This window comes from Patagioenas fasciata, chromosome 3 (genome assembly GCF_037038585.1).
Source record: "Patagioenas fasciata isolate bPatFas1 chromosome 3, bPatFas1.hap1, whole genome shotgun sequence".
Classification (NCBI taxonomy): Eukaryota; Metazoa; Chordata; class Aves; order Columbiformes; family Columbidae; genus Patagioenas; species Patagioenas fasciata.
In genome coordinates, this window is record NC_092522.1 from 7,698,473 (window position 1) to 7,724,930 (window position 26,458).

The following is a 26,458-nucleotide window of genomic DNA, read 5'->3' on the forward strand; positions in this document are numbered from 1 at the left end:
CTTTTTTCAAACTCAGTACCCCCAGAGACTGATGATTGACAGGGGGAGATGTTAGAAGCTGCCATTTTATCTGAAATATTCAGTATTGACCTTCAAAATTATATAAGTGCATTGAAGGAACATTATTTGTACCAAGTGCCCTTAAGAGGGCGCTTATTCACCACTGCATTTGTTGTGAGCATCATCTGTTATAATAATGTGATTTAAAAATAATTTTCTACTGCGCTAGGTTAACATTTCACTGCAACGTGTTTGGGCCAGTTATAGTTACTGGCATCAACAGACAAAGTATACAACGATATTGCATTAAGTAGGCTTAATTTATGTAACGGTTCTGTCACTTTGCAGGAGTGCAGTTTCCACCTAAAACAGCAGTTGCAAAGCAGTTCTATACCTCTTAGAAGAAACAGTGTCCCCTTGCACAACTGGATTCTGGTTTGATTTGGAGTTTTCTTTGGCTCTGCCTTTGCTGTTCTGACAGTCATCAGCTGTAAGAAACTTCCACGATGCATCCTGTGCAGTTGTCTTCCTTTGTGAGTAAATGATCACCTAACTAGAGGTGCAGTAGGAGACTCTAAAGGATATGAAACAGCACTGGTAACAAAATTGGGATATCAAATGCCTACTTTTTCTAGGCCAGCTGCTGAGGAATTATGTCTTATTTTGTTAGAAAGAATCTTTCTGATAAAAGTCCTGCTATATGATGCTTGTTTGTAATGATCATGGCAGCCGGATGGACGTGCCTGTAGTGTCATCTGATCATTTTCTGCCATGTTTCCAGTGTCTTCATTTTCAATTTGGCTAAACTAGCTGAGGTATCTTTTCATCCGTCTTGATGCTGTTCCCATAAGGGACTGCTGCCAGCAATAACTTTGGGAAACTTCTCTTGGCAGAGACCAACCCACTGCGTACAGGCAATGCTGACCACTTTCATATTATCTCTTATTCCTTTAACATAGTGTAGAACAGGACTGGCAGTGTGTATTAAGGCAAAGCTCTAGGCAATTAATCTCTGGTTGAGCTGTATCATTTATAAATTACTGATTTTTTGTAAAATAGGATTTGCCAAAATATCTCCATTTGTCCATACTTAGATCTTTTAATCACAGTTTATTACTTCCCACATAAAACATTGAAAAATTAAAGTGGTTGGTGTAAACTTTGCATCACTATAATTGGATTACACCATATAACAGTAGCAGTAATTTCAAAGTAAATAAATATGTAATTTTTCTATCACATAAATGAACACAAATTTTACTTATGGCATTGTTTGGAATATAAGGGAAGCTGATTTCCCTGCCCTCTCCCCAGCCCCTTCCCTTCAGATTTGTTATTTTTATGTGGACTTAAAAGGTTGCTTAACTGGAGACAGCTAAACTGTATCACCAGAGCTGAGCTCTGCCAGGCCACGTGAAGAACTGACCTTCTGCTCCAATTTTGAAGCCTTCATTTTCCATCTATAATTAATTGCTTTCATCTGAATCTGAAGGAGTCAGAACATGTCTCAGTGGCCTGTGCATGAACATTGTGTATAGGCCACAGACTGAATAACCAGATAATCACCTTACAGATTCAATTCTGCAGCAACGCGGGATCTTATGGTGATAGATATCCAAACTTCACGTCATGAATTCATAAAGGCATCGCTGGTTATCATTTCAAAACATGCTGAATGTGTGTGCTTTCATAAAGCTTTGTGGTCATACAGTTGTACATGTAAGAGCAATTGCTCTAAGTTACTTTTAGGTAGCAATGGAAGTTGATTTATTTTTTTTTTAGTTCTTCCATAAGTGAAATCCAGTTTATACATTTGTTGCTCCCTCACAGATGTCTATGTGGCATTCTTTACCTAAAAACAGCAAATTTATTTCAGTGGTGTATAGGAGGATCTGGCTTTTTAATAGCTTTCCATATCTGGTCAGCCTTTGTTTAATATTTGTCTAGGCATAGACTAGTGATATTAAGAAGCATATATCTCTAGGATAACATTCAACTTTTGTATCACTAGACAGGATATAGCTTCTGATATTGGAATAATGAGATCTTTTTGGAGATTATGAAATATTGCTCTGCCCCTACATCACCAGCTGAAATGATTCTCATGAAATAAGCACTACTTCTTGTGCTTGAGGTTAATTAAGGAAGACACTTAACTACTTTTCATACATCTGTAGGACTGTTGTGCCTTTTTTAGGCCTTGACCAGCTTATTGAATACTTTGGTAACAAAGCTGATGAGAGCCATACCTTTTTTCCTTCAAGAAAACAAGAAAAATTCTGTTTGAATATATAAAAGAAACTTTGTTATGGTAAAGAGAGACTCTTAGGGGTTTACAAGCTTATGGAAATGGTTTGGTGGTTCTAGAGGTTTTGGCACAAAGCGATGTCTGCATCCCTTGTCTTCATATTTTTTTGCTAGTGCTGGGGGGATCTTGGGTCTTCAGGTTTTCTGGATGTCATTATCTTAAGTCCTTACGGGTGCCACTGGGTGGGACTAATGTAATAGGTGCTTGGTGAAAAACAGTGAGAAACTTGCTCCCTTCCTGCTACTAGGAAAAAAGTCAGTTTAGGTTTTCATAGTACACTGAACTGATACTGCTTGTTTAACATCTGAGAAATTCCTTCACTGGCTCAGGGACTGTGCCAGTGTCCTGGGTGAACACTTAAAGCTGTTGCTTATGTGCCATAGTAGGCTTACAAAAATGGAAGAGCTGTTTCAGTGAGTGGCAGTGGGGACACTTGCCCGGAGACCTTCTCAAATGTTTAGTAATTTTATTGGGGTTTGAGGTTTTTTTTGGGCTATGTTTCAACTGCTGATATTGAAATTTCCTGTGTTGCTCTCGGTGGAGTTTTAGGGGAAATATTTCAGCCAAGAACATGCTGATGTTCACAAGTGGAATCCCTTCTAAAGGGAGAATAGATTGGCTGGATCTATGGTCTCATAGTCAATATGAAACGATCCAGGCAGAGATGCTCCTGAAAAAAGATGCCGTAATTGCCACTAGCAAGCGTTAGCTCCCATCACAACTCCAACTACCCATTTTAGCTGCTTTTTTTGTTAAGGCAAAACTAACATTTTCTTACGCAGACTGACTTAAACCCATGTTTGAACCTGACCTTGTCGATCTCATGTTGTATCTTGCATGAGAGCTACTGCACTTGTACAAGAGGTTGTTTGCAGTGCTCTGGAGTAGCACACACTTCAGCTTATGCAAATTTTGCCTTTGAAGGCTGTTTATGGTGAAGAGTTTAGCAATACAGAGCATAAATAAATTACGTAATGATACTAATAATGGAGTTGCTCAGGCATTGATTACAGCTTCATTAAGTGAGATTACTCACTCTCATCTCTGCACTACAAATTAGGTTTTGATAATTTGACCTATTCTCTGTTTTAATTTAGTGAATTAGAAAAATAAATTGCCAGGGCGGAACACTTGAAAGATTTTCGTAACACTTTGTGAAATGTTTATTTTAAATGATAAAAATCACCCTCATGTCCCTGTTTATTCAGGATAGGTAAGCTCATCTAGAATATTTTTAAAGGTGATGTTTTTATATTAAAAGCTTTGGGGGCCTTTATTTTCTTTCACTTTTATTTTCTTAGTCATAATAAATCTCCCTCAGTCACAGTTTTGGGTTTTGTGGTTGGTGGTTTTTTGAGTTGGTTGGTTGGTGGTTGTGTGGTTTTTTGTTTATGGTTTTGTTGTGTTTTTTTTTTTTTTTTTTACAGAGTAAATAAGAAACAATGTTTTGATGCAATAAATTTCTTGTTAATCATATTCTATACATGTCAGGGAGTTGCAACCCAGTCTGGTAATTGACTCTGGAATTCTGTCTGAGGAACTTTATGCTTTATGGAGATCTGTTTGCACACAGAATCAGAGATGCCAGATCTCTTGCATCAGCAAATGCCGAGTGGAATTTGCCAGCATGTGTGCTAAATTAACCTCAGAATGAAGGGCTTTTGCTTTAAACATAAACACTTGAGTAACATATTCCCAATTTCTAAAACTTTGCAGTCTGCAGTATAATACAGAAATGTGACCACAAAGTCAACATTAGTTAATTCAGTTTTTACTACAATAGGTGGAATGAAGGCTGTGTCAACCTTCCATGAGATTTTGAGCTGTGAAAGAATGAGGTACAAGCTTAATGCTTGTTATGGTAACTAGACCAGCACTCCACGGGGCTCAGCTTTCTAAAATATATATATATCTCTTACTGTAAATGATATAGGTAATTTTCAGATATCTCAGAGAAAACTGCGTTGGGGTGAATGTTTTGTGTTGTGTTTTTTTTTTTTTTTTTTTTTACTGTGATCCAAATGTTAACTTCTCTTGTGTAGTTCAGCTCCTTAATGGCTTAATCTGAATAGGGTATTTTGACATGAGTCCGAAAGGTTTATTATAATCATCTTTACAATGAATTAAAACATGTTGATTAATATGGTTGCCATTAACTCCGAGGAGTGCTTAAAAGGGATCTTGATTCATAGAAGGCTATTGTACAATTTACTACTTTAATGTAATTCTCTCAGGTTGGAGTCCTAATTTTTAGGTTACTCTGTATCCCATACTAGCTAGTATCATTTCCCTATTCTCCTTTCTCCATAAATAAGGAAATCTTTGGGATTACTCCAGCAAAAATTTACACAGGATTCTCCTTCCAAATGGGTTGCACATTTCTTAATATTTAAATGTGAACTAGATTCCTAGTCTATTACTGCATAGACAAAACTATCAATCCTCAATTGTATAACTGACTAAATCTTATTCATATGGATTTTGAAAGCTATAGGAAGAAAAGATGCTGTAAGGTAGGATCCTGAATCTCAATTTTTCCTTCCTCTCAGATCCAGTTATTAAATACATGGCCTTGAATAACTTGTAGAAATTTAGCTCATTTTTTGTATGTTTAGTTCAGCTTGTTTTAACATAGCTGTCTGCTGTTGTTTTTCTGGACAGCAGTCAGAAAAGCCAACCTTGCTCAGTAGAGTAGGCTCCCAGTGTCAGTCAAATGCCCCCACTCTGAGCTAGTCTTTATTTATAGTTTTCTATCTGCTTTTCCATTGTATCAGCCCTCAGTGTGTCAGCTGGGTATCAAACTGCTGAATTAATAGAAAAACTGTAGTAAAAAATACTAGCACAAAGGTGCTAAACGCCTCCACGCAAATTACCCTCAGCACTAATCACGTAGGTTTTGTGAGAAACAGCACACTGAAATGTTCATGAAATGATCTTACTCTGCCTTCAGCTTTTTAAAAATAGCCCCCAAAACATGCATAAACATCAGATGCTGTGGAACAGACCTCCCCTGCTAACCATTTGTAGCTCTAATTAACACAAATTTACATGGTTAGGGCATTTGAATGCCTGCTAGTATCTGTATTGTTTATAAATGTGTGGTGTCAGATGTATATTGATAAACCTTTTTCTCATAGTATCAGTGTTTCTCCTTTTGCGTTTGCTATGACAGAAGTGGAAGTTTTCATTACTGTGACTCTTAAATTAGTTACAACAGATTGAGCCAAAAGGTTTCAGCTCAAATACATCACTTTTAACAATAACTGGTGGTGTGCCTGTTTACTAACACCAGCATAGAGCTCTTTTAGTCCCAAGATGATGGGGAATCCTTCAGCAAATTAATTTCTCTTTTTCAAAGATAAAATTCACTGAATATGCAGAGCAGAGCAATGAATTTTATTGTTACTCTTCCCTCCTGCAGAAGTACGTATTTCACAAGAAGTCAGAGAGACCATCTTGTCTTTGAGCATGTGGATGGGCCCATGCACAGTGTCTGAAGGATGAATGAAAGATGCTTGAGTCTCTCTGCCTTGGGCTTGACATTGACCAGGCAAAACTTGTTTTTTGTGTTGTACCAGTGACAGTGAATTTTGCTTCTGGAGAATATTGGAGCCAGAAGTATGGTAGCAAGAGCAATGGAGTCTGCAACATCTCTGATCCTGACACTGGTGGCCTGTCGTGATAGTTTACTATTTATGGTTCCTTTTATCTGTCCTGAAGATTACAGATGGTTCTTTTTGTTTGGGTTCACAGGTTACCCTTGGGGTTTGCCCAAGTTGAGCTTTTCTTTGCAAGAAATGAATTGAAGTTCTTACGATGTCTCGTGTGACAAGGAGCTTGATCTTGAAATCAAGCACTAAGTATTGCAAGATATATAGTGAAAACCCCAAAGCCTGCAGTGGCAAGTAAGTAACTTTACGTGTTCCTTCATATTTAGATCAGCTTTATGTTAACTTGTAGCCATCTCTGTCTCCCAGAATCCCTAATTTACAGAAATGTATTTTTTTCTTCCTTTCCTTTTAACCCAAATTCATACTTTACTCAAGACTATTTTTCCCTCCTAAGTTTTCTAGCTTTATACTCTATGCAATAGCTGTAGATTCATACACTTTGGTACATAGCAGGATTCTCCAGCTTCCTTAACCAGTGTACCGTGACAAATTTGGACTTTGCACTGGGTTTGTTCAATGTTGCTAAATTCAGATCTGATCAGCTAATGGGTAGTTTAATGCACCCAGTGACACAGAAGATTTTTGGTTATTCAAGTTTAACTGGACTAGCATGGAATGCATTATTTAACAGCTTTTGGGAGTTTGTCACGTCAGACTGTGATGGGCTGCTTGGCATCACTTTGCTGTCTCAGAAGACAGATCAGCCAAGACCTTTTCTGCTCTCTTACTCTGTATCTGAAGTAGCAGCTGAAGGTTGCAAGCCTAGCCCAAGTGTGCTGTTCTCAGAGCGATGCTGCAGAAGCCATGGATATGTGAGGTACCCAGACCTTCTGTAACACTGTGTAATCATTGTTTGCTCCTTGGCTGTTACTCTGAGGCTGTCAGTCTCTTGCAGTGCTGACATCCTCCCTCTGGGAGCCTGTGTCACACCACTCAAACCCTTCCCTCGTGCCTTGTCACTGAACAGCCAGCCCAGCAAAGGTTTTTGATCACTGTCACTTTGGCATGGGTCTAGAGGTTGAAAGCCTCTCCCCTCTATTGATTTATTAGTATAATAGCAGCAGGGGTGAAACAAGGATGTGCTTTTCTGTTTGGCCTTCTCCCAGCTTCTTGCAGTTCACCAGGAGTTGGTGGGATGTGGGCTACCTGTTGTCAGTCTGGCTCCCCCCTGGAGCGGTGCTGCAGCGAACGCTCTCACGCTGCTGCCACCATCTGAAATGGCAGAGAGTCCCTGACATGCTCAGCAAGCGAGGTCTTTAACCAGTCAAAGCTGAGATAAAGATGTCAAGAGGAAACCATTTTGCAGCATTCTGTCATGAGCTTTATTGGCCCAGCCGAACCACAGGATTCCAATTGGAAAGCTACCTAGTATCATTTGTTTCCCTGTTTGCCTCCATATTGGCATACTGGTCTCCCAGAACATTTACCAAAGGCAATAGGCGGCGTCTGCAACAACTAAACTAGACTGAAGTAGCATTGTTCTCCTTTAATACCTGGAAAATCCATACAGGGATAATAAGCTACTAATCTAGATGCTATGCATCTGTCAGAACCAGAGCTCAAACACAGATTTGTTCTTTTTTGAGGTCCAGTCTGATGTCTACTAAAGGTTATACTCTCTTTTTAGGTTGTGTAATCGACTGCACGAACCCTCTCGCATTCTGTCTAGCTTACAATATGGAGATGTGACGAATTAATAGGAATTTCCCTACAAAAACATTTATTTTGGTTAGGATTTTAAATTGAGATATTACTGCCAGCAAATTTTTGTTGTTTTTTAATTTTTTGGAACTTGCTTTCTGCAAGTGGCTGTACCAGCCCCCAGCATTTTAAGAGACGGCCTGCATTTGGCTGTCACATAACAGGACTTCCCTCTAAGAACTGAAATGATACCCATGTTTTGCTTACAACCTAATCAGAACTGCAGCAGACAATATTTAAAAATGACATTTATTATGACGTTTTGCTAAGCAGCAGATGTGTTTTTGCTCAAGCATGTAAATGTCAAGGAGCAGAGCACCTAGCAACCAGTTTGCAAGATATTTTCATCATGCAAAGAAGGTTTGTGGAGCCTGTTGGCAGATGTACTTTCCTCAGTGCTCACTAACTGTCCCAGCTGCAGTCTCAGGTAGGCTGCCTTTCTCACCTTTTTATAATTAGCAGTCTATCTTAGGAAATAAAATTGCCACACGATAGGTGTACCCCAACCAGATGTTTTCTAGCTAGCCTGGGTCTCTGAAACCAGCCCAGAGACCTGTTACGCAGGGAGGGTGGTAGACTTAAAACCTTTCAGTATTAAATCCTTGTATTGTAAAATGAGAGAAGGCTTGATGATCATCCAGTCCATTCCTCTCTCCAAAGGCAGGATTTGTGTCACCTCTGACAAGAGTTTCTTCCCAAAATCTTCCTGTGATGGAGATCCTGCCTTTTCTCTGAACAGTCAGTTAGAAGAACCTCTGTCCTTACTGGCAGGGAAACAGCTGCTTCTCTCTTTCTTCACAACTAACCTGAATTTTCCTTTATATAGACTTAAGCCTAATCATTCTGTCTTCTACTTATGATACTCATGGAGAACATGCAGGATTGCAAGAGCTGCTCTTGTGATCCAGAACAAATGTCTAACAGCGCAGTCCGCCTCCAGCAGCAGCAACAGCAGGATGGCTGAGGAGGAATATGAACAGGATAAGCACACGTGATGCTGTCGTCTTGCAAAAGCACAGCCAGATGCATTTTGGCTCACAGGGTTTTCAGACCCTGTTGTGGCTTCTCTACTTAGTAACTTGCAGGAGATTGCTCTTCCAAGTTCTCCATTTACATCTTTCTCACTTTGTGACAGGTTTTGTTTTTGTTTTTTGTATTTTTGAATACTTACACATCTTGTCCTTTTTCAGATGACTCCTCTTTAGACTGAATGTTCATTGCATCTTTTCTCATAGATCATGTATTCTAGACTTCTGATCATTTTGTAATAGAGCTATGCCTTCCTAACAGTGTAGTTTCTTACACTGGCTGTATTACCTCAGCCAAGCTTCACCCATACTGATATTTACCTTCTTTCTGTCCCACTTACATCTTATTGATCTCATTATTAACATGCTGTGCTTTCTGGAAAGCATGTTCTGTTACAGATAGCATAATCAGGATTTTTGTCAGTGATTTAGACATGATCTGTGACTTGCTCTTGAAGATGCTTCTGTTCTTATTGAACTAAATGGAACATGAAGGCACTCGCTCTTCAGATGGCTATGCTTGAAATCTGTAACCATGGAGAATATTTATACATCTCCTCTGCATCTGAGACCCATTCTTGTTGTGACTGAGGCTATTGTTAGTGAGCTGTGACAATGCTTGCAGTAATCTTTAACTTAGGCTGAAAATGAATGACCTTTTTACCTTTTTTTTTTTTGACTAGGCAAAGGGGTTTTCTTAGCCGCATTCCAGCCAGTCCCTCCAATTTTTTAAGGGATGCTCTTATGTAAAAAGAAGAGCTTGTGCTTCCCTACCCTGCTGTCAACTAAGTGATGTGTTCGCTGCAAGCAGCATGTCCAACATATGAGTGTCACTGTATGACAGCGCATTGCGATGCATTTGGTATTGTGGCTATAATAGGAGAAGGTGATTGATTAAAAACCCACCTCCTCTTCACATTTTTATATATTTTGTTGTGAGGGATGTTCTACGAGTCTCCAGATGGGTGAATGTTTGTATACATAACAATACCTACATGTCTAACTCCTGCTTAGTTTCCTAAGATTCCTTTGAGTAAATATTTGTTAGATTTCTGTGTTGTAATGGGCAGAGCCTTGAAAGTATCTTTTAGATATGCTGCAATCATATGTGGGCTAATACTGAAAATTGCACTTGCTCATGGACACTGGACAAATAAATATTTAAAAGGGAATTTCAAATGACTGCGAAATTCAAAGAAAGGTAAGTGTAGCTGAATCCAAGGGAGCCCAAATACATGTTTGGGACTGTGTTCCCCTTCTACCAAAGCAGCTCTGCTGTTCTTTGCAGGAGTATTGAGAAGAAACACATGAAAGTCTGTGGCTCTCAGTTGGTGAAACAGTGTGAAAGATGGAGTGATGTAGAAAACAGACAACTGGGTGTGGGATCAGTCCTGGATGTTGTGGTGTGCTCTGTCATTGATCATTGAGAATATGTGGGATGTGAATGAGTCGATAGGATGTTCAGGATCTTAGAGGACAGGTATCTCACAGAATATTTGTGTGATTGAGCGAGCTTTGCCTCTGGGAGAAACGCAGTGAGGTGAAAGCAGTTGGAGTGAGATGTCCTTGTTCTAAGTGGCTGCCTAATTTATTGGCTTGTTGCTGTGCTGCTTTTTCAATGGCTGACTGGTTTAAGGTGGTATTTGTAGAGCTGTGTACCGATTGTCCAGTCATATGTATCTCACAGGGATCTTTTTAAGAAGGATTACATTTTTGGAAGAAAAAAAACAATCTTTCTCTTCAACCCCTTTCCTTCCCCTGCCAAAATGAAACCAGCAGTCAGAAAACTCTGACTTGGTATAAGTTGGAAAACATCAACATTGTTCTGAGTGCTGACAGAATCTTGCTTAGTGAGCTGCAGCATTTTCTTTCCCTGTTACAAAGCAGTTGGAAGGAAGGAGGGTAATAGATCTGGCAATTTTGTGGGTCCTCAGCAAGTATTCTATTCTGGCTCTTACAGCTGTCCCAGCAGCTGAGTCTTTCCCAGACATTAGCGACTTTATCACCACTCCTTTCAATCCAAATATTCGTAGCTTTCATTTGCAGAGAGGTTGCCTTGACATGGCAAAGATCACGGGCTGTATTTTTCAGATGCTGTTACTGCACAGCAGCTGAGTTTGCCAATATATCTTTAATTTCCTTTTGGCATCCAGTCCAAGGGAACGTGCAATGAGCAATTTCCTCAAACACAGTATCAGTAGGAAATTCATCTTGTTCTGTGCCAGCTAGGTGATCTAAGCAGGGGGTGGTATGATTTTTGGCTTTGATACTCTGAAACATAAATTGGAATGCAAAATCAGCCTCGGTACTTGTATGTCTCTACTTCCCCAGGGGGCATTTCAAGTGATAGAACTGATTCTTTATCCTGACGTTTTTTTAGAGTTTCCTTATACTGTAGCTATCACTAGGTTGTATACAAAGTCTGTGTAGTCTACCAAACCTGTGAAAAAAATTTATTTCATGGTAAGGAGGGACAGTTCAGAAAACAAAAGGAAACTATGCAGGGTAGTATTATACTTCTGAGTCTTTAGAATCAGCTCCTCAATTGTTAACTGACGTCCTTAGTTTCTAATCCTGATTGCTACAAAACCACACCTATTTTCCTCAACGTTTACTTCACCTATCACTAAATTTCAGTGTTTTTATCTGATTATACTTATCTCTCTGTATCTTCCCAGTTCACAGAATAGTTGGGGTTGGAAGGGACCTCTGGAGATCATCCAGTCCAACCCACCTGCTAAAGCAGTTTCACCAGAGCAGATCACACAGGAATGTGTCCAGGTGGGTCTGAATGTCTCCGGAGGAGGAGACTCCACAGCCTCTCTGGGCAGCCTGTTCCAGTACATTAGCCGTCAGTCCCTCTCAGCTGGAGTATTTGAGTGTCCATACTGCACAGGAAGTTTGGGACAGAAAGACTTCAGTGTAGATTACTTGCCTTTGCCACCTCCTCACTTTCTTTATCCTCCCCAGGTGGGTTCCCCTCTGTGGTGGCAGTTTCTTGGGTTTTTTTTACTCCTTTGTCATTGCTTTGGCACCCGCCTGTCTTTGAATTAGGACAAGTTTAATTGTCTTTGTTTGCTTTGCATAGATGCACTTTGCTTTTCTTGATAATCAGCCTTGATCATTAAAGTTTCCGTCCTTCATTACTCCCTCTGCTCTTATCATGTGTTAGTTCAGATGGTGCCTTCAGTTCCTGGGGTTTTTTTGAAGCCATTTTCTGAAGTCTCATTTGGTTTCGCAAGGCATCTGGCACTTGCAGTCACGCAGTGACTGTGTGTGTGGATGTTGTTGTCTGTCCTCCCTTCTCCCTGATGGTTTTTGAGTCAGCTTCAGCTACATTTGATGGAAATAGATGAGGAGCTGGACATCTACAAAGAACATGTTGATGTGTTTCCCACAGAAAGGGAAATACATCTTGATCTTGATTGAGGAACGCAGGTTATGCTTGCCTAGATAATGTTTGTTATCTTCACCACGCATTATTTTACTTTCTGGGAATTTATTAATGTTGCTTTCTTAAAGGAGACACTGATAGAATTCTTTGCTGCTTCCTTCATCTTTCATAAATGGCTGACTTGCAGGTACAGACCCCCCTCTATTTGCCAATGCATCACACACTTTGAAGATGTTCACCAAGCCCCCTTGCGCAAAGCCTTCAGAGAGAGAAAGGAGAACTTAGAATTGTTCTTTAGTCACCTTTGACCTGACCTGTTGTCACCATGCTCAAATCAATCCCTGATGAATACAGGGATGCACACTAACTTGGTGGACAGTCTGTTCAGCTTCGCCTGTATCGTCCCTGGCCTCTGAGATGTTTCAGATGCAAAGTTGCATATCATAAGTATCTTTTTTAACCTCAGACTGGTAACAGTTGACTTGTTTTTTATTCCAGAAGTCATAAATGCAAAACGTTTTCTTCATGGAAAGTCTTGGTTCTCCACTGAATTAAATTGATTTTCTTGAGTAATTTTACAGCGACTTGTAAAATGAAGTATCATCAAGCCACATATAAATATATTTGTACTTGTAGCAACTGTAAATGTGTTGCCTTAAATTTTTCAACAATTAATTTCTACTTAAAGAAGATATGCTCTTTACTTTTTCTCTTTCTTTCTTTGAAGCAGCTGACTACTTATTTTATATTCTGTGCACATTTCCCAACCCAGCAGTAAATCCACATCTTTCTTTCATAACTCTTTGTAAAATTTTTGCAAGATTCTAATTATTCTTCATGGTAGTCTCTGAATGTCATATACGTTTTTTTGCGAAGGGATGTCTAAGTTAACCCAGAACTCAAGGTGGGGCAGGCAACTCACTTATATTCATTCCCTTTCTCCCATCGTAATAGTTTGAGGTTTTATATCTTGTGTTACATTTTTCTGTCTACCTTTTATCAAGCTGGTTTTATTAGAGCAGTTTGGCTGCCCTTGCTTTGTTCTGTTCTCTTATTATTTTGAAAATGGCTCCAGCTATTTTAGGAATCGTTAATGATTTTGCTTCTTCCAAAGAGAGCATGAGCTCAGTAAGCATGCAGACAGGGCTTCTCTCCGTCTAGGATATGGTAGCTACTGGCAATAAATGCCAGGCAGGGTAAAAATATACACAAAAAGTCCAGCCTATCTCTTTGGGTTAGGGTTATTTCAGTAGCTGTGGTACCTTCTCAGGACAAGGGAAAACCTACCTCTCAGTAGCCATGAGGGAATGGAGGGCAATAAGGCATTTTGTGCTGCTGACAGTTTCCTTTGAATTCAGCTAATACTTTAGGTACAAATATAGAGAGTGTGAAGCATTCTGACGATAGTTTCTCTGAGGAATGGGGTAATTGTGTTCTCCTGCTCTTCCAAGTCAGTCAGTTGTGAGAAAACTTGTCAGAGTTTGATTCCCAAGCAAGAGTATCACATTGTACATGTTTTTTCTTTTTTACAGACCTACTTCTGGTCTGCAGAACTTTCTTGTCAAGGGCAGCATGTAGTTTTTCCATGGCTTTTGCTATTAATATCATACTACACAGAGCATATGCCTTATCTTTCTCTCTTTCAGAATTTCTGAGGTTTGACTTGAACCAGGACAAAAATACCAGAAGATATAAGTGCCACAAAAATCATTCAGGAAGCAGAAAAAAATGAGGCTTGGGAATCTTTGTCCTTTTTCCAATAGCCCAATCTTTGGCCACTTAGTTCAGTCTTTTGATGTTTGAGGTTTGCACATCTGCTTGAGCTGTCAGTCATCTTTGAATGTTTTCATGTCATAGTATATTACAAAGATATTGTTTAAAGAACATTTTGTAAAATGGTATTGGAAAATGATAGAATTCCATTAAGTCAATGATCAGAATTAAGTCGATGACTAATGTTTAAATTTTGTTACCAGATTAACTCTATGCTCCAGGCAATAATTGCTCATTATTTTGAATTACACAGAATTCCATTAATTTATAGCCATCAGTGCTGTGTGATTCAAGAGCAAAGCCACCCAGCATGGGTGAGCTGGAAACCTGTCACTGGTGTATATCTGGGACAGGGTGAGTGTTTTGTTCGTATCATCATAGCTCTTTATAACTCAAATTTTTGGTGAAATGGTTGAGAGTTTAGGAGAGTTGAGTTAGGAGAGAAGGTGCCTCTTTCGACCCCTAATTGAGCCAAAACCTTCTCTAGCTGAGGTTTGGTGTTTTCCACTTAAATGTAGACAACACAGTTATATATTAGCACTTGGAATGATGTGTATCCATTTGCTGCTGCATGAACTTAAGGTAGAGGAGGTAGAAGAGAATGTGCGAAGAATGGACAGTTCCTATATTTATATTGCAAACGGAATGTCAGGGATTGTGTCTGTGCCTCTAACCTCTTAGTTTATTATTGTTGCAACAAAGAAACAAGAGATATCTGGTTTCTCTGATGCAGAAATACCCATATCACCCACCAAGAAGAAGAATACAAGTGTGAGGTCTTGTGGTCTCCAATTCCCAAAATATAATAGCAGCAGTGACACTAATAGACGCCCTGGTAGAGCAAGCAGAAGAGACCCAAAGTGGCCCATGGTGCAGTATGGTCCTTCTGGAGGCTGTACTCCTTCCCTCACCTTCCCAGTCACGTCAGCCTGGAAACTGGGTCAAAGCTGAACCTGCCATGGGAGGTCTGAACATGGAGATGCTTCCTTGTGGCATCAGACAACTGTGGTCCAAGCCAATCAAAAATGTAAGGGTAGAGGAGAAGTGACGATTTGTAAATAGCGATATCTTTCGCAAAGTCTTACAGTGGGTCAGTATGCTTGATGTCAGTAACAGTTTTATGGTAAACAGTGAAGAATATAATTCCTTATGATCACAAAAAATGAGGTGTATGAATGTTTAAATTGTGTTCTAATGGTGCCCATCAATTTATGGTGCATAAGTTATATGTTCTGTTGTACACAAGCTGTGTGGTTGTGATAAGACTTTTTACTGTCTTGGTTTGCCTGCTTAGTGTAACATAATAAAAGGCTCAGGTTATGTCTCAGTTTTACCCAGGAGATTTCCAAGCAGAACTGCCGAAATATATTGAGCATAAACATTAGTATTGTAAATATTCTAGATAAAACACATAGAAGTGCTCTTTGGGAGGCTGCATGGGTGATCAGTTCCTTTTAATTAAAAAAGAAAAAAAAATCTGTCGATTCAAGTTTTCAAACTAGGGAAAGTTGAAATCTGATGATACTAAAGGTTCATATCCACAATGTACATGCTGTAATGAATTTTCATCGATCATCTATATGATGAAACTTTGTAAACAAAACAGTCAACATACTTCATCTCTGTCTACATGAGTTAGCTTGATTTGCCACTGCCTGTTTCATCTCTTGAGGAATATAGCAATACTCACTGTGGGAATGAATTATATTTCTTATAAAGCTTGTGTGTTGTGACTTGCATTCAGGCCTTTTCCCTGCAATTTTGATTTCCCCTCCTTCTCCCCCCGCCCATCCCGCCTTCATTGGTTTTCAATTTGCGTAACAACTTTCTTTTTAATACCACTGTAATTTCGCTTTGTAAATTTTATTGTCCTCTAGACACCTCATTAAAGAAGCCATTTGGCTTTTTAGCAAGGCCTTCTGTTGATATTGCTCTTGTTTACTGGATTCTGTTTGGCAGAATTGTTGTCAACAAGTTCTCTTCATCCTCTTTCTTGCTGAGTTGAGAACTGATGCAGAAAAGCTTGAGCTCTGAGGGGTGGTCGTCTTCATCCTCCCTGGAGCAAAGGCATGAGATGTTCTCACTACACTCTTCTGAATATTTACCTTACTCATCCAGCTTGCATTAAACCCACCTAATATTTGCCTTGAATGTCTTTAGATGTATCACTGCTTTTTAGATGATTTACCTTATCTTTTCTTGATATTTGCCTCCTTTTTTTTTCATGATCTGTGCTTTTTCTGGTGTTCCCTTACGGCTGTTTCTTATTTGCTTGTTTGCTGAATTGGAGCAAGTCCACCTGAGTGTAGAGGAGAAGGTCTGTGCTATAGGCACAGCTCTAGAAGAAACAGGCCATTCTTTTGTCACTGTACTTTTCCTAGCAGAAAGTGGGCTTTGAAACATAAAAAAAAAGAAAAATACTTCTGAAGAGAGTCTGAATTTTGTTTGAAAAGTCAAATCAACTGCCAAAAAAGTCAAACTCAGTTATTTAAAAGTGGTTTGTTGGCGCTCTTTATGGCTTTGGTTTGGGGGCATAAATAAAGTATTTTCCATGTAAGCCTGCTGTGGGGATTGGTTCCTCACCCCATGAGGCACTGCCTGGAGGTGAATGGACAGGACATTTCACACCTAAAAGAGTATGGGGCTGTATTTCATAATGTGAGGTGGACTCCAGGGGTGCCTGCTTTTGCTCTTTCCAAAGACAGTGATCCAAGTCCTGAAAGGACTGCTGAAAAAATGTGTCTAGTTTTGGGTTTGCTGCTTCAGTGCAAACCCTGCAGCATTTCTGCTCTACATATAAATTTATGATAGTTATTTTTCTTTATGTTCCCCACCTGTCTTCTTGGTTTTCATTAGATCAGGAAAGACTGTTATAAAGAGCAGGATAACTTAAATGAGGATGATTTGTTTGTTGTGATTCTATTGTAAAATATCTAGATACTTTCAGTGCAAACATCACAAAAGTTAGTACAATTTAACTGAACTCCAGATCACTTTCTCTGCTTAAACTTGGGAAACCAAACAAAACTGGAGTTGCGTTGCTTCTTTTATGTTAGAGGCATTAAGAACTCTGTTTGCTCTTCCAGATCAGTCCAAAAATTCATCCAGCCTAGTAAATTGTCTCAACAAGTATACTCAGGAAAAGAGTATATGAAACAATGTGTGCCTAAAATATTTTTCCCCATGTATTTCTTATTAGCATTTGGTAATCTGCCAAGTGCTGTTTTCCAGAATGGGTGACTGTGGCTGGGCCATTGTGATTAATATCCACCAATGATGAACGAGTCTAATTTCTTCTTCAACCTATTTATAATTTGGTGGAGAGCTCTGGAATTAAACTAAGCATTGTGTTTAGGAGAAAAAGATCTTGTTTGTTTGTTTGTTTTCAGCATGCTGCCAAGTAATTTTGAGTCCAAGCACAAGAAATGTAAGCTTCTCAAAAACCATTTGATTGCTGGGCTGAACCTGCCACTTTCCTAATGCTAAAGATTCACATATGGTTATAAAGGGCTAAAAACTGGTTTTCTTTCAGTACTACCGGTAACTGTTGATGTGTAAACCTAGGGCCTGTATCCATGCTTTTAATATTGTGTTTGTTTTTGCAGATTAGCTTTGGCATTGTAAATATACTTGTTTTTGTAAAGCAGACTATCTGCTATGGTGGCAGAGGGATCCTGTGCTCTGCTGTGCAGTTCTTGAGGGAAATCCTTAGGAGGTTTGCTGTGTGTCTGAAAATACTTGCTCCGAATGATCAAACGCAATGAAAGATTTCTAATAAGTCATCCATTATGCAGGTATCACTGTTTAATTTTGCATCATCTTTTCCTTAGCCAGTTCTACTTTCCTTCCTCAGAAATATCTACTCTGGTATATATATATATATATAAATGGGAGGGGATTAGCCTGGTCTCTCAGGTGCTGTCTGATGGATGGTACAGATCCTGCATGTTTTTCTCTAGGGAATGGTGGCTGGTGGTGAAAAACAAAAGCATGTCTCAGGAAGAACTGCATACAGTAGGTCACTGATGTATTCTTTGTACAGAGCCATTTGATTATTGTCGCTACTGTAATAGAGTATAATAAGACAGAGAACCCAATTAACAGTCCACCAGGAGCAGTGATGATGGTCTTTGTGTACTGCTGGGGTGAACTTTCAGCAGGATTTAGTTGAGCTGGAGGCTACTGCATTTACTGAATATTTTCCCTCGGTAGGAAGAGTTGCTGGCTTTGTTCCTTTAAGGGGAAGAAGCAAGAGGAAAAGGAAAAGAAAGCGCAACTCAAGGTTGCTAACAGCAGCAGGGGATTGATAGGCTCAATTCAGTTAAAATTTTCTTGACAGTTTGCTTTAGAATTACAGATCTCTTTTACCTTAACCCAAAATAGGAATAGCGCAAGTATGCTACTACTAAAAAACGAACAACAACAACAAAAAACTCCACATGCAACAAACTTCACTGTAACTTGGAATGGCTCAGTTCTGTTGTTTCTAGATGCCCTTGAAGTCAGAAACCTCTAGTAAGGAATAACAATACATTCTTTTCTGTAAATATGTATTTATGTACTTGTCTGAATTGAGGGCTTGATACAGTTCACACAGATGCAGATATTTACATTTGTTTATCCGCTTTCTTACTGATATGTTTTAATCAACACTGTATTTGCTAAGCAAGAATTTATTTAGAGCATTGTCTTCCCAGGATGGCTTATTTTATTTCAAGAGGGATGGGCAGATCTCAGTATGACTGAAATACTTTTCAGCATGGATTAGAGCTATATGTTTGCATCATGCTGGTGATTATTTTGGAAAGTCAGGCAACTCTGTATTTTAAGATGTAGGACAGTGTGTCTTGTTACTGAGAAAACACAGCAGCAAGGTGTGTATGTTCTGAGCTGTCTCTGCTGTTTGTGACTTGTCAGAGATGTGCTATTTCATGTCTGCCATAATTAGGTAGACATGGGTGTAACAACAATCAGTCCTAGCACTCAAACTGGCAGTCCTAGCACTCAAACTAATAGATTTCAGGGAGTTCATATGACCTTCTTGCTGGTTGTAGCATTGTCAAGACTGTATAAATCACAAAGCTTTAATTTCATAATAGGACGAGCTGTTCACCACCAAACGGACAATTTCATGGTCCTGAGCAGGACCTCGGTGTTCACTGTGGAAGTCCATCTATGGCTGACACGGCATTTCCCAAACCACTGCCTGTTTCACCCTTGTCAGCTGTAAGGATTCATACCTTCATAAAGAGAGAAGCCAAAAATATTTAATTTAGGTTTAGCCAGACAAAAAACTTGTAAAGAAAAATGATTAGAGCCCCGTTTTACCTTGGGAATGCATGCAAGCCTGGCCTTCTCCCTCATGCAGAACTGTAGGTAAGTCCTGCTGCAGAATTCGGAATGAAACCTTGAATGAACTAGAAACTTCTTCGTGCACCTTCAGTTTGCTTATTTTATACTCTAAGTGCCATTTTTCTCTGACAAACCCAAGCCCAGCTTTATCTTAAAAATGCAGGTATTAAGGCTCTAAGTTGAAAGTGTCGATTTTAAAATGCCAAAATAAAGCTGCTTTTACAATTTTGATAGTTTGAAAAAGTTGTAAACAACTGAAAACAGGATTTTATAGTGGGAAATGCTGGTGAATTCGAGTTTCATTCATTATAAACTGGTTCATATGCAGTCCCTTGTAATAATAACAGTTATGGGATTGAAGAACAAATCTACAGTGGTTTCTTTTTATAGTGATGGAAAAATCCTGCTGGCTTTGTGAATTATGTTGGCTCATGGAGTTCATGCAAGGACTGAACACCAGAAATGGCAATCTTACCCTTCCCTCGTATTCATTACCTCTGTAACCTACTGCAATGTTTTATATAGCTGCTTTCTGACTTGCGCTGGACAGGCTCATTTTTTGCTGTGTTTCCAGCATTGTTCAACTTGGCCTTTATTTAGTTGGGAATTTTTTCTTTTGAAGTCCTGCACACTCTAGCACTCTCAGTCATTTCACTGTAATTTATTCATGTTACCTTTGGTTTTCTTCCATGGAAAATTAAAAGATGCTCTCACTAACACATCCATTACCCTCTGTAATTGTGTCCAATAAACCTTCTCTCCCAGTGGGATCTCTGATATGCCACATCCAAGAGATATTTGCTTACTTCAGATTTATTGCTCTCTCATAGAGCTATTCTGTGTTTCTGCAGGTAGTGCTCTCATTTGAGCTCTAGAAATATTGGTTGTGATGTCATTTCTGCTAAGTATCTCTGAAGGCATGGTGTTCAGCAAAGATTTCTCATCCTCTCTAGCAATGTGCAGCCTGCTGCTGCTTTCACACAGCTGAGCTCCTCTTGTTTTAGACAGATTTATCCAGGACTTTGTTAGAGCTTCAGCCTGTGTTGCCCTTGGTCCTTTGTACATGAGCGTAAAAGAGTGAGCCACAGGTGTCCCTCCTATGGGATTGACAGCTTTGCATGCTCCCTCCAAAGCATGTAACTTCCTACAAATATTAGCAGGGGTTGCCTTGGTAACAAAAGCTCTGAGCCTTCATTTAATTTCAAAGGAGCAGAAGGTCAAATGCCCAGTCAGCAAAGCTGCACATCAGGTGCCATTGGTGGGGGAGAGTTAGTAAGGCTAAAGGTGTTTTTGTTTTTAAATGTCAAGAAAATTGAAAACCATGGGATAAGCAACTATTTCCTTGTTGAACATAATGGCTGAAGCAAATGCTTGGCTTTCATGAGGAAAGAGGAGTCAGCTTGCCAGGAAACTACCCTGCCTGTCCCTGCTTAATCATGCTGTTATTACAGGTGACATTAGTATCAGTGTGGTCATAGGAACATGCCCTTGTGTCCCTAAAAACAAACATGAGAGACACATCCTTAGATGCTACCAGCCCAGTGTAGCTCTGGGAATTACATTGAGACCAAGCAACAGTCACAAAAACTGGACCAGATGTTCAGCAGGTTTAAATGCTGCAGTTCCACAAAACAGGCTAAATCTACCCCAAGGTGCAGCATGGAGAGTTGAAACCCTACTTTCCATAACCTGTTGTCCTGCCTTTTAGTGTTTTCTGTATCTGATAGCAAAGGAGATTTTAAAATGCTGTTCAATTAAACACAGCTGCTTAAAAGTTGAGCTTACTGTTATTGGTGTAGAGCAAATACAGAGACCATGTCAAGGAGAGGAGCCCTGATGGCTGACTGAGGTGATCAGCTCTGCGGTGATGGTGTGATGGAGTGGGCATCTATCTATTCCTTGTTACAGCATGGGATCTGGCTTGTAACTGCCTCTGTATGCAGAGAAGCGGCAACCAGATGTGGCAGTGGCAACCACAAGTGGCCACCATAACTGCTCGAGGTTGGTGCCTGGGGTTGAGAGCACTCAGCCACACTGGGCAGAGTGAAAAGCCCAGCTCTCTACCATCCTTTTTGGGGCATTTTTCTCATGTTTTACTCTACTCTGTGTTTTTCTTCAGGGAAGAATTTGTGACAAGTGACTTAGAGACCATAACAAAGATGTGTATGCACAGATAAACCAGCAAGCATTAGAGGAGAAAGATTGTAAGGGGAGAGTGCTCTGAATGTCTCTTAGTCTGCTGACCCACACCTACCTGTGCGGTTGAACGAGAGCATTGTTATTGCACTTCAGTTATTGTTCTCCAAAATCCAGGTAGCCTATGTGTGCCTTCCTGCCTGGACCAGAGGAATCGGGACAAGTAGAAAGAGAGGAAAGGACAGACTGATTTGGAGCCATCTGTGTGCCAGTATACAGATATTTCAGTTGGCCATCAAACCGATATCAACATAGTGCTCAGTCCTTTGGCTCCAGTTCCTTACGATCACAGAATCACAGAGTGTTAGGGATTGGAAGGGACCTCAAAAGATCATGCAGTCCAATCCCGCTGCTGGAGCAGGAACACCCAGATGAGGTTACACAGGAAGGTGTGCAGGCGGGTTTTGAATGTCTCCAGAGAAGAAGACTCCACAACCTCCCTGGGCAGCCTGTTCCAGTGTTATGTCACCCTCACTGAGAAGAAGTTTCTTCTCAAATTTAAGTGAAACCGTTATTTGTCACCGAGAAGAGCCTGGCTCCATCCTCATGACACTCACCCTTTATATATCTGTAAACATTAATAAGGTCACCCCTCAGCCTCCTTTTCTCCAAGCTAAAGGGCACCAGCTCCCTCAGCCTTTCCTCATAAGGGAGATGCTCCACTCCCTTCATCATCTTTGTTGCTCTGCGCTGGACTCTCTCCAGCAGTTCCCTGTCCTTCTTGAACTGAGGGGCCACAACTGGACACAATATTCCAGATGTGGTCTCACCAGGGCAGAGTAGAGGGGAAGGAGAACCTCTCTGGACCTACTGACCACCCACCTTCTAATACACCCCAGGATGCCATTGGCCTTCCTGGCCACAAGGGCCCAGTGCTGGCTCATGGTCATCCTGCTGTCCACCAGGACCCCCAGGTCCCTTTCCCCTACACTGCTCTCTAATAGGTTGTTCCCCAACTTACACTGGAACCTGGGGTTGTTCCTGCCCAGATGTAAGACTCTACACTTGTCCTTGTTATATTTCATTAAATTTGTCTGTTGTCCTGCTTAACAAACAGAAGTGAGTGTGGTTGCTGTTTAATCTGCCGCTGTTCATCTGACACTGTTTCTGATGAAGAGTCATTTCCTTCCCTATAATTTTCTGGCTCTTCAAATGGATTGCCAGTTATAAACACAGATTTTTGAAGAAGGCAAGCAAACTTGAAACCACCTTATGAGCAGCTGGTTTAAGTTGTGGGTAACAGTCTGTGCTTAACAAAGTCCTCAACAAATAGAACATTGCTCATCACCTACCAACTCTGTCACCATTGCATCATAGGTTGATAGAGTTTGTTGAATCTGGGCAGAACATTATATAAAAAATATTTTGCTATGTAACTGACAGTTTTCTAGGTCGTGTTATCCCTGAGGGCTAAATGGTGAGATGAGAAATGGTTTTGATAAGAGAAGAGGCAGAGAGTATCTGTCAGTGCGAACTCTTCTACAGGTGACTGCATATTCATTCTCTTGACACTGGCTCTTGACTCAGCTGTAACATTTAAAATAGAGAACCAGAAAATCCTGAGACAGAATGGCGGCCATAACCACTTTAGATACGATACAAAGGGGGTTGGAAGAAGTCAGTATGTTGTTGTTTTACTCCTGTGTTATAGCTAATTAGAAGAGATCAAGTGTTCCTGCTCACTCAAAGCCCTGGTTTACTGCCCTACCAGCTGCTCTGCTCTTCTTCCCTTTTTTCTTGGTGTAACTGATTGAAGAAGACAATTTTCTGCATAGAGAATGGGTGCAAGTGGTCTGCTGTGGTCGTGACGATCAAGGGAAGCTTTGCTGGGTCATAGTTCTTCTGTAATTGGGAATAATAGCAACCTGTGATTCCTTTTCTCAGGCTGTCACTTCAAGTTGTTTTGTGCAAATCCATGATGTTCTTGACTGTCTTTGCAGCTCAGGATGGTCCCTCCTGTCAGGATAGGATATGCCTTTCCATCTATAACCATCAAGTGATTGCCACTAGCAGCCCTGCATGCAAAACCCTTCTTGGCATGAACCTTACATAGCTGGATACTTTCACAGAATCTTTGTAACCTCACTATACCAACACAGGGATGAAAAGGAGCCTCTGAGTAACTGTGTACCAGCCTCTACTAACTGGGAAGTGAAAATCTGTACAGAGCAGTGTTTCAAATCACCAAGATTTGCCAAACCACCACATGTCCTCATAATTAGGTTCAGGTTAAGTGGAAGACATGTAAGAAAAATATTCCTGGAGATGATGGTTATTTATAAGGCCTTAGGTGCTCTTGTCAAAACAGGCCTATTAGGCAGCTATTGCACAGAAGAAAGGTCACTTTCTGCTGCTTTGACACCTTGAACTACTTGCAGTGCTGCTGTGTTTGGGGCTGGAGAGACTTCTGCAAGGCCAGCTTCACATCTTATTATTTCTTGTAAGTTTTGCTTTGGAGGTTCCAGATAAATGTGCTAAACCCTGATTAGGTTTTATTTCATTTGTGAAAACAAGGCATGCAAGAGCACAAAAAGTCTGCCTGATTCTCAAGAAGCAGTACCAGCACTTTTTTTAGTCCATTGTCACAAGGCTGGCTTTTCACCCATCCCCAATTTTTAATGAGACAAGTTTATATAGCACAAAATTATATTTGGAAAGCATTTCAATTCAGCTTGATTGGAGTATCATGAAAATCTAAAGCTTATATATGTAGACAGAACTGGAAGCAAGAATTATCCAGTAGCATTATCTTTTAATGGCTGTTTCTATTTTTGTCCTGAATTCATTTGCTTAGAATAATAGCTAAAGTCTTATGCAGTATATGGAGAAAGCATCACTGATGGTTCAGTTAGCAGACAAAGAGATAAATATATTTAATTTAATGGAAACTTTGTTAGATGCAAAAAATCAACATTTTGTTTGTTTTTTAGCTAGAAATAATTAAGCAGGATTGATGGCTAACAAGTTACCAATAGGCTAAAATGAACCATTGGCAGAACAGATGAGTTCACACTGAACAAAGAGGCAAGGTCACTATTACCTATCATGATACCTTGAGATAATCAGTTATTCATCTTCTGAGGTATTCTTCCACTCTTCAGAGCTTAAAACTTTTAGAGAGGGCAGCAATTTAGGCTGAATACTCATGATAGAACAAGGAACTGAAACATGTTCTTTTACAGGATGCATTGAAAAGAGGTTTTTGTGTTGCTTAACACGTATACAGTTGGAGATATTACATTTTTATTGGGTTTCAGTATATTTACAATCCTCTGTTTTCTTTTTCTCTCTGCAGATAACTCTACATCCGATAGATGAAATTTGGGCAGTCTTTTAAAAGATTTTGGGCTAAATACCAGATTCTATAAACTACAAGGTAAGATCTGTCTTCTAGTGCTTTTGGCTGCATTTACATTGTCTCATAAAACAAGTGCTGTCTGTGCAGCTATAATAAGATCTTCAGTTTGGGTTTTCATTGGTCAGGTATATTATTTGATGTTCTCAAGATGAGCTCCGAAGATTAATTTCTTTCCATCTCCTGCATCCCACACAGAGATCCATTTTTTATTATTCACCCAGCACAGCCTTGAGGTTATTTGATAATGTAGCTGCTGATATTTGCTCCATGAAACCAATTGTCTTCCGACGGTAAGTGCCGTGAGGCCCTGTGCTGGGTGCTTTTATAATGACAGCTTTCCTGTGAAAATAGCAGCACAGTTATAGACAGGTTCATAAACTCATCCTATTCAGAGCTTTATGCTGTAGAGTGATTTGTGAAGAAAAAAAAAAAAAGAAATGAAACCACACTGGGCAAATCTCTCCACAAGCAGTGGGCAGAGCTCATGCCTGTAATGATTTCACTTTGAAATGGATGCTATTGAAAAATGCATAGTGTGTAACTAGGTGCCATTTCCAAATGTCAGAGAATTCTTTGCCCTTATAGAGGGACAGCACAGCCTAGATCAGGTTAGCTTTAAATTTAATATGGCTTACTCATGTGAGGCTTAGAGTTGAGAGCGGGAATGGATATTGATTCTGTAAGTCAGTTTTCTATTAATCTTGCATGATTGTTAGTGATCTGGGTAAATCGTTTAATATACATTTGCATATTTCTCACCCCATATCTTTTAGTAGGTCTTTCTTAATAGATTAATGAATAACTACTAAACCAGCTGCACTAACGTAGGCACTGAATTTCCCCTAAAATACATTGACTTCACTTTTTGTGTCATCTCAAGAAATGAGCCAGATTTTTAAAAAGATGTATGTTTTGTAAAAAAAAGTGAATGGAGGGGCCTGAAAACAAAAACAGGAGATGAAAATTAAATTAACCATCTGAATTACATTTCTCAGTCTCTATACAAGTCCCCAATACCATTGAAAACTATTTTTTTTCCCTCACTAAAACATAAAATGTAAATACCTTAATCTTGTTGAACAAAGATTGTTTACAAATTAACTGGAGCTGCACAGAGTTGAGCCTTCCCACTGTTTTCTGCAGCGCATCACCAAAAGGTATCCCGTGGCTTTTCTGTATAAAAAAAGTGTAGTTGCTTTGATGGTGTGTGTAACACAGACATTCTCCTGTGATTAACGTATTAAATGAAGATGTGCCACATTCTTTTTGCATTGGCATTCTCAACAAGCTATTAAAATAAGTACCAATAGTGTGTATTTTTAGATAGATACAGAGACACAGATATACAGATGCATGCAATAACCTAATATGCATCTTTCCTGGCGTCTGCATAACAGAGGCCTTTTCTTAATGATTTTCCCTATTTCAAGAGATTTCCAATGGCTGTGTAAGGCAAAGTGTTCATCTCAGCTTCTCAGTACTCGGAAATGATACGTGATATGTGGCCTCGGACAGTGCACTATTTTCTGGATAAAGGTTTTCATTAAATAAAAGGGTTTGCTGAGCTCTATTTCCCCTGGGGAACTTCAGGAGAGAGGCAAAGTGTTTCTAAATGTGTTTTGTGCTCACCTGAGAGGCTGCAGGTTGCTGCCTGGCTGCACTGGTCCTGCCTTGACA

The 26,458-nt window shown here is 39.8% G+C and overlaps 1 protein-coding gene across 1 annotated transcript in view; it reads left to right on the forward strand.

The window, feature by feature from the left end:
• The window catches only part of PCSK2 (proprotein convertase subtilisin/kexin type 2), a 209,364-nt gene that overhangs the window by 57,555 nt on the left and 125,351 nt on the right, over positions 1-26,458 (forward strand). The window contains exons 6-7 of the mRNA XM_071805696.1: positions 6,062-6,213; positions 24,719-24,799. The gene's annotated coding sequence lies outside the window, so the exon portion shown is untranslated. The remainder of the gene's footprint in view (positions 1-6,061; positions 6,214-24,718; positions 24,800-26,458) is intronic.